Consider the following 7,526-nt stretch of genomic DNA (forward strand, 5'->3'; position numbering starts at 1 on the left):
ATACATAAAAATAATCTTTAAAAATTCCAACTTTAAAAACTTTCATTGGCATTCATTCAATAGAATCATACTAAAAGCATTCATTGGTCAGGGGGAAAATCTAGTAATCCTAGATTTCTATTTCTACTTCTACTATTTCTATTTCTATTCAAAATATTTTATGTCAATCTTTTATTAAGATCCAACAAACTGTCTCTGTCAGAGAATTTTCAGGCTGGGTTTCAAACCAAACCTTGAACAGGCTGGACTGAGAAATTGCAACAGATTGAAGAAACCGTGCACTTAATTTACGCGGAGCCATTCTATTTCTACTGTTTCTATTTCTATTTGTATTTGTGTTTGTATTTCTATTCAAAATATTCTACGTCAACCCTTCCATTTTTCTGCAAGAAAAGGCTTCCTTACCTGCTTTATTAAGATCCAGCCAATTGTCCCTGTCGGAGAATTTTCAGGCTGGGTTTTAAACCAGACGTTGAACAGGCTGGACGAGAAATTGCAACAGGCTGAAGAAACCGTGCACTCAATTTACGCGTGGCCATTCCTAAGTATTGCCCAAGTTTCAAGAGCCACCATAGCACAAAGGCCATAAAGAAATATATTGTGGCTGATTATCTCCTTTTAAAGAAGTCTTTTAATGCCATCAAGAAGACGCCAGAAAAGTTCTGGAGCATGCGTTCATCGCACCGTAAAGGAGGGGGGGAAGAGCAGAAAACAGAAATGAACCAAGTGGCTTTCTTTCTTTCTTTCTTTCTTTCTTTCTTTCTTTCGTTCGTTCGTTCGTTCGTTCGTTCGTTAGTTAGTTAGTTAGTTAGTCCAATACAGAATGAGGGTTTTAGTGGGTATATATCTATATACACATAGTAAAATACATGATGAAGGTTATAGAGGAGATACTCATAGTAAAATATATCTAAGAAATAATAGAAAAGAAAGTATAGTAATAGAACATATCAATGAAAGAATAGAAGAAGAGATATAGGAATAGAAGAAAAGTATAGGAGATATAGGAGAGCAATAGGACAGGGGACGGAAGGCACTCTAGTGCACTTGTACTCGCCCCTTACTGACCTCTTAGGAATCTGGATAGGTCAACCGTAGATAATCCAAGGGTAAAGTGTTGGGGGTTTGGGGATGACACTATGGAGTCCGGTAATGAGTTCCACGCTTCGACAACTCGGTTACTGAAGTCATATTTTTTACAGTCAAGTTTGGAGCGGTTAATATTAAGTTTAAATCTGTTGTGTGCTCTTGTGTTGTTGTGGTTGAAGGTGAAGTAGTCGCCGGCAGGCAGGACGTTGCAGCATATGATCTTGTGGGCAATACTTAGATGTTGTTTAAGGCGTCTTAGTTCTAAGCTTTCTAGGCCCAGGATTGAAAGTCTAGTCTCATAGGGTATTCTATTTCGAGTGGAGGAGTGAAGGGCTCTTCTGGTGAAGTATCTTTGGACATTTTCAAGGGTGTTGATGTCTGAGATGAGATATGGGTTCCAAACAGATGAGCTGTATTCGAGGATGGGTCTGGCAAAGGTTTTGTAAGCTCTGGTAAGTAGTGTGAGATTGCCAGAGCAGAAGCTACCTAGGATTAGGTTTACAACTCTTGAAGCCTTCTTGGCTATGTTGTTGCAATGGGCTTTGGCACTAAAATCTTTTGCTATTAGTATACCGATGTCTTTAACCGAGTGGGGATTATCTGTGATAACTTGATTATTCAGTTCGTATTTGGAGTTCAGATTCTTCTTCCCAATGTGTAGGACAGAGAGAAGACGAAAGTTAACTCTAGGTTAAAAAGAAAAGTGCATTGGCAGTGCTAACTAGTGGTTAGAGGGCAGTGGAAGCTTCAAAATACGAAGTTCCATTTTTTTATAGCTGTTCAAATATCCTCTTGTCTTTCTCTGAAGATTTCTCAAGGGTGAAACAAAGCATTTTTGGATATACAGTACAGTGGAAAAAAACTTTCTTTATTGCATTGTGACATTTGAAAGGTCCTTGGTGTTGCAATTGCTCAACACTAGAAGTTTCTTTTCTGTTTTATTCTAAACTTCTGCCAGAAGTTCCCAGTACAAAATTCCCTAAGAATTAAAAATCAGCTGCCACGTTCTGACGCTTTAAAAGTTGGTTGGGACTTTGAAGTGGCTGCCATGGAGCAAACGGGCCCCGATTGTTTTAAAAAAGAAAAATATTTTAGGATTCAATTGCTTAGAAACATAGAAACATAGAAATATAGAAGACTGACGGCAGAAAAAGACCTCATGGTCCATCTAGTCTGCCCTTATACTATTTCCTGTGATTTATCTTAGGATGGATATATGTTTATCCCAGGCATGTTTAAATTCAGTTACTGTGGATTTACCAACCACACTGCTGGAAGTTTGTTCCAAGGATCTACTACTCTTTCAGTAAAATAATATTTCCTCACGTTGCTTTTGATCTTTCCCCCAACTAACTTCAGATTGTGTCCCCTTGTTCTTCTGTTCACTTTCCTATTAAAAACACTTCCCTGCTGAACCTTATTTAACCCTTTAACATATTTAAATGTTTCGATCATGTCCCCCCTTTTCCTTCTGTCCTCCAGACTATACAGATTGAGTCCATTAAGTCTTTCCTGATACATTTTATGCTTAAGACCTTCCACCATTCTTGTAGCCCGTCTTTGGACTCCTTCAATTTTGTCAATATCTTTTTATAGGTGAGGTCTCCAGAACTGAACACAGTATTCCAAATGGGGTCTCACCAGTGCTCTATATAAGGTGATCACAATCTCCCTCTTCCTGCTTGTTATACCTCTAGCTATGCAGCCAAGCATCCTACTTGCTTTTCCTACCGCCCGACCACATTGCTCACCCATTTTGAGACTGTCAGAAATCACTACCACTAAATCCTTTTCTTCTGAAGTTTTTGCTAACACAGAACTGCCAATGCAATACTCAGATTGAGGATTCCTTTTCCCCAAGTGCATGGGCCTTATACCTTCGTACTGGTGCTCTGAGTGCGCCTTCGCGACATTTTGCACGCGGCCACATCCCCCAGCACAATTTTGCTTCCACGCATGGCGCAGAGGGACAATTTTTCATCTGTGCATGCTCAGAGAGCCAAATAATTCCCCCAAATTAGAAAAATAAAAAGATGGTATTGCGCAAGGACCGGCAAAGACAGCACCGCAGCTGTCGTGCCAAAATTGCACAATTGGCAGGCCGCTCCAAGAGTGGCGCACCAGATCGCGCCAGCAGAAACCCACCTCTGGTTCCCAGGAAACTATTTGGAACTGGCACACCAATGCTTAACCTGAAGCTCAGATGGTTTTTGAAAATTTTCTAACGATTCCCATCGCCTCCTAGCATTGATGATGTAACCTAGCTGAGTTGTGAAACGTCTGCAAGAAGACAACCATGCTTTGATAGCAGCAAATGATCTCACACTCCTCCTCCTCTCTGCAACCTCCCTTTTAACCTTGATGATGTTCCCTAGTTGGGTCATGAAATGTCTGCAGGAAAACCAACAAGCATTGAGTCTTATATACCGCTTCATAGTGCTTCCCCAGGCCTATGTAGTTTATGTATGGTATGTTGTGTGCATGTTTTTTAAATTATGGGTTTTTAGTTTTCATTATTAGATTTGTATTGTATATTGTTTTTCTATTACTGCTGTGAGCCGCCCCGAGCCTACGGAGAGGGGTGGCATACAAATTTAATAAATTAAATTAAATAAAATAAAATAATAAAATATAAAAAAATAAAATAAAATAAAATAAAAAACAAACAAATAAATAAATATCAAGGGACCCCCCAGTCCCCCTCCTCCTCCTCTCTCCCATCTAGCACTGATGATGTTCCCTAGTTGGGTCATGAAATGTCTGCAAGAAAACCACCCAGAGAGCACCAATGACCCCCCCAGTCCTCCTCTTCCCCCCCCCCCCGGCTCCACTCTGCAAACCCCTTCTCCCTTCTAACACTGATGATGTCACCTAGTTGGGTCATGAAACATCTTCAAAGAAAACCACCCAGCTCAGAAAGCATCAAGGAACCCGCAGTCCTCCTTCTTCTCATAGAAACATAGAAGATTGACGGCAGAAAAAGACCTCATGGTCCATCACGTCTGCCCTTATACTATGGATTGATTGATTTGATTTAATTTGATATGTATGCCACCTCTCTCCGAGGGGCGGGGGGATCAATGTAACCCTGGGACTCTGAAACCATCATAAATATGAGACAAATGATCATTAGTGTGAAAAGTCATTTCAGGGTCACTGTAATTTCGAATGGCCACTAAATAGAAACATAGAAGATTGACGGCAGAAAAAGACCTCATGATCCATCTAGTCTGCCCTTATACTATTTCCTGCATTTTATCTTAGGATGGATCTATGTTTATCCCAGGCATGTTTCAATTCAGTGGCTGAGGATTTGTCAGTCACGTCTGCTGGAAGTTTGTTCCAAATATCTATGACTCTTTCAGTATTTTCTCACGTTGATTCTGATCTTTCCCCCAACTTTCCTCAGATTGTGATCCCCTAATTTGTGAAAACCACCAAGCTCCGAGAGCACCAAAGTGGGGAAAAAAACATTCTTTATCACGTTGTGACATTTTAAAGGTCCTTGTTGTTGCAATTGCACAACACTAGAGGTTTCTTTTCTGTTTTTTTTCTAAACTTCTGCTAGAAGTTCCCAGGACCAAATTCCCTAAGAATTATAAATCAGGGGCAGCTGCCAGTCCTTCTCCTCCTCCTCCTCCTCCTCCTCCAACCCCCTTCCCTTCTAGACACAACCTAGTTTGGGTCACGAAACCTCTGCCAGGAAAACTACGCAGCTTCGAGTGCACCAAGGATCACCAGTCTCAAAATGGGTGAACAGTGCAGTCAGGCGGTAGGGAAAGCAAGTAGAATGCTTGGCTGCATAGCTAGAGGTATAACAAGCAGGAAGAGGGAGATTGTGATCCCCTTATATAGAGCGCTGGTGAGACCACATTTGGAGTACTGTGTTCAGTTCTGGAGACCTCACCTACAAAAAGATATTGACAAAATTGAAGGGGTCCAAAGACGGGCTACAAGAATGGTGGAAGATCTTAAGCATAAAACGTATCAGGAAAGACTTCATGAACTCCATCTGTATAGTCTGGAGGACAGAAGGGAAAGGGGGGACATGATTGAAACATTTATTTATTTATTTATTGTTTGATTTGATTTGATTTGATTTGATTTGAATGCCGCCCCTCTCCGAAGACTCGGGGCGGCTTATAACAATAAAAAAGACAATGTAAACAAATCTAATATTAAAAATAATCTTTAAAACCCCAATTTAAGAAACCAACCATACATACAAGCATACCATGTATAAATTCTATAAGCCTAGGGGGGAAGGGAAAATTTCAATTCCTCCATGCCTGACATTTATATATGTTAAAGGGTTAAATAAGGTTTAGGAGGGAAGTGTTTTTAATAGGAAAGCGAACACAAGAACAAGGGGTCACAATCTGAGGTTAGTTGGGGGAAAGATCAGAAGCAACGTGAGAAAATATTATTTCACTGAAAGAGTAGTAGATGCTTGGAACAAACTTCCAGCAGACGTGGTTGGTAAATAAATCCAAATTTAAACATGCCTGGGATAAACATAGATCCACTGTAAGATAAAATACAGGAAATAGTGTAAGGGCAGACTAGATGGACCATGAGGTCTTTTTCTGCCGTCAGTCTTCTATGTTTCTATCCCTACAGTCCTTCTCTTCCCTCTGCAACCCCCTCCCCCAGATGATATAACCTAGTCAGGTTATGAAACGTCTGCAGGAAAACCACCAGCTTGGATAGCACCCCTTCCCCCACAATTTCACCCCTGAGCTACAAAACCTTCTCTTTATCTCTCCTTTCACCCAAAGGAAGAAAAATACAGTACTGCAAAACAAAGGCTTGGATGCACACACACATACACACAAATTCCTTAACCCTGAAGTCCAGCTGGGCTTCAAGACGAGACTTCAACCCACGAGACTTCAACCCAATTTCCTCTTCAGCCTAGCATTCACCACACATTCTCTGGGTTTACGACTTTTCCTGCCTTCCGCACAAATTTCCCCGCTTTTAGCTAGACTTAAGGTTAAAAAATCTGAAAAGCACCACGCAGAGAAAGAAGGAGCCAACTCACCAGGCGGTGGAATCTTGCCCGAGTGGCCTTTGTTCCTTCACAACCAACAAAATAGGTTTTTTTTCCCCTCCCCTCCACCCTTCACAGCTTGTTCTCTCACTGCATTAAATTTGGATCCCAGCCCAGGACTCTACTACCGTATTCTCACTAAAATACCGCACATGTAGAAACACACAGCAGCCGTGCGCGCACAGGGGGAAAAAAACTGAGCCAAAGAAAGAAAGAGAAATAGATATTGACTCTCTTTCAACATCTGCAGCTCTTTTTTCCCCTTGTTTTGTGAGTTCCTTTCTTTTAAGGAACTTTCTTAAAAATAAATTTTAAGGGAACGGAGGACTGGTTTGCTTTGATTGATTGATTTGTTTGTTTTGTCAAGTATTGCATTGGCAGTTCTGTGTTAGCAAAAACTTCAGAAGAGAAGGATTTAGGGGTCGTGATTTCTGACAGTCTCAAAATGGGTGAGCAGTGTGGTCGGGCGGTAGGAAAAGCAAGTAGGATGCTTGGCTGCATAGCTAGAGGTATAACAAGCAGGAAGAGGGAGATTGTGATCCCCTTATATAGAGTGCTGGTGAGACCACATTTGGAGTACTGTGTTCAGTTCTGGAGACCTCACTTACAAAAAGATATTGACAAAATTGAACGGGTCCAAAGACGGGCTACAAGAATGGTGGAAGGTCTTAAGCATAAAACGTATCAGGAAAGACTTCATGAACTCAATCTGTAGAGTCTGGAGGACAGAAGGAAAAGGGGGGACATGATCGAAACATTTAAATATGTTAAAGGGTTAAATAAGGTCCAGGAGGGAAGTGTTTTTAATAGGAAAGTGAGCACAAGAACAAGGGGACACAATCTGAAGTTAGTTGGGGGAAAGATCAAAAGCAACAGGAGAAAATATTATTTTACTGAAAGAGTAGTAGATCCTTGGAACAAACTTCCAGCAGACGTGGTTGGTAAATCCAAAGTAACTGAATTTAAACATGCCTGGGATAAACATAGATCCATCCTAAGATAAAATACAGGAAATAGTATAAGGGCAGACTAGATGGACCATGAGGTCTTTTTCTGCCGTCAGTCTTCTATGTTTCTATGTATTGGTGGTGTACAAAGATATAATAATATTTATGTACATGATCCTAGTAAAAGAGAAACATGAGGACAGGGGACGGAAGGCATGCTGGTGCACTTATGCACGCCCCTTACTGGCCTCTTAGGATTTGGGAGAGGTTAACAGTGGATAATCTAAGGGTAAAATTTTGGGGGTTAGGTGGTGATACTACAGAGTCTGGCAGTGAGTTCAATGCATTAACTACTCCTATTTTCTGCAGTCGAGTTTATAGCAGTTTACTTTAAGTTTGTATCTGTTGTGTGTGCTTGTGTGTTGTGGTGGTTGAAG

At 40.9% G+C, this 7,526-nt stretch overlaps 1 protein-coding gene across 1 annotated transcript in view; it reads right to left on the reverse strand.

The window, feature by feature from the left end:
* Positions 1-6,257, reverse strand: part of LOC139158036 (aldehyde dehydrogenase family 3 member A2-like) — a 50,341-nt gene extending 44,084 nt beyond the window's left edge. Inside the window, exon 1 of the mRNA XM_070735417.1 lies at positions 6,134-6,257. The gene's annotated coding sequence lies outside the window, so the exon portion shown is untranslated. The remainder of the gene's footprint in view (positions 1-6,133) is intronic.
* Positions 6,258-7,526: the final 1,269 nt, after the last annotated feature.

Source organism: Erythrolamprus reginae, chromosome 1, assembly GCF_031021105.1.
Source record: "Erythrolamprus reginae isolate rEryReg1 chromosome 1, rEryReg1.hap1, whole genome shotgun sequence".
Lineage (NCBI taxonomy): Eukaryota > Metazoa > Chordata > Lepidosauria > Squamata > Dipsadidae > Erythrolamprus > Erythrolamprus reginae.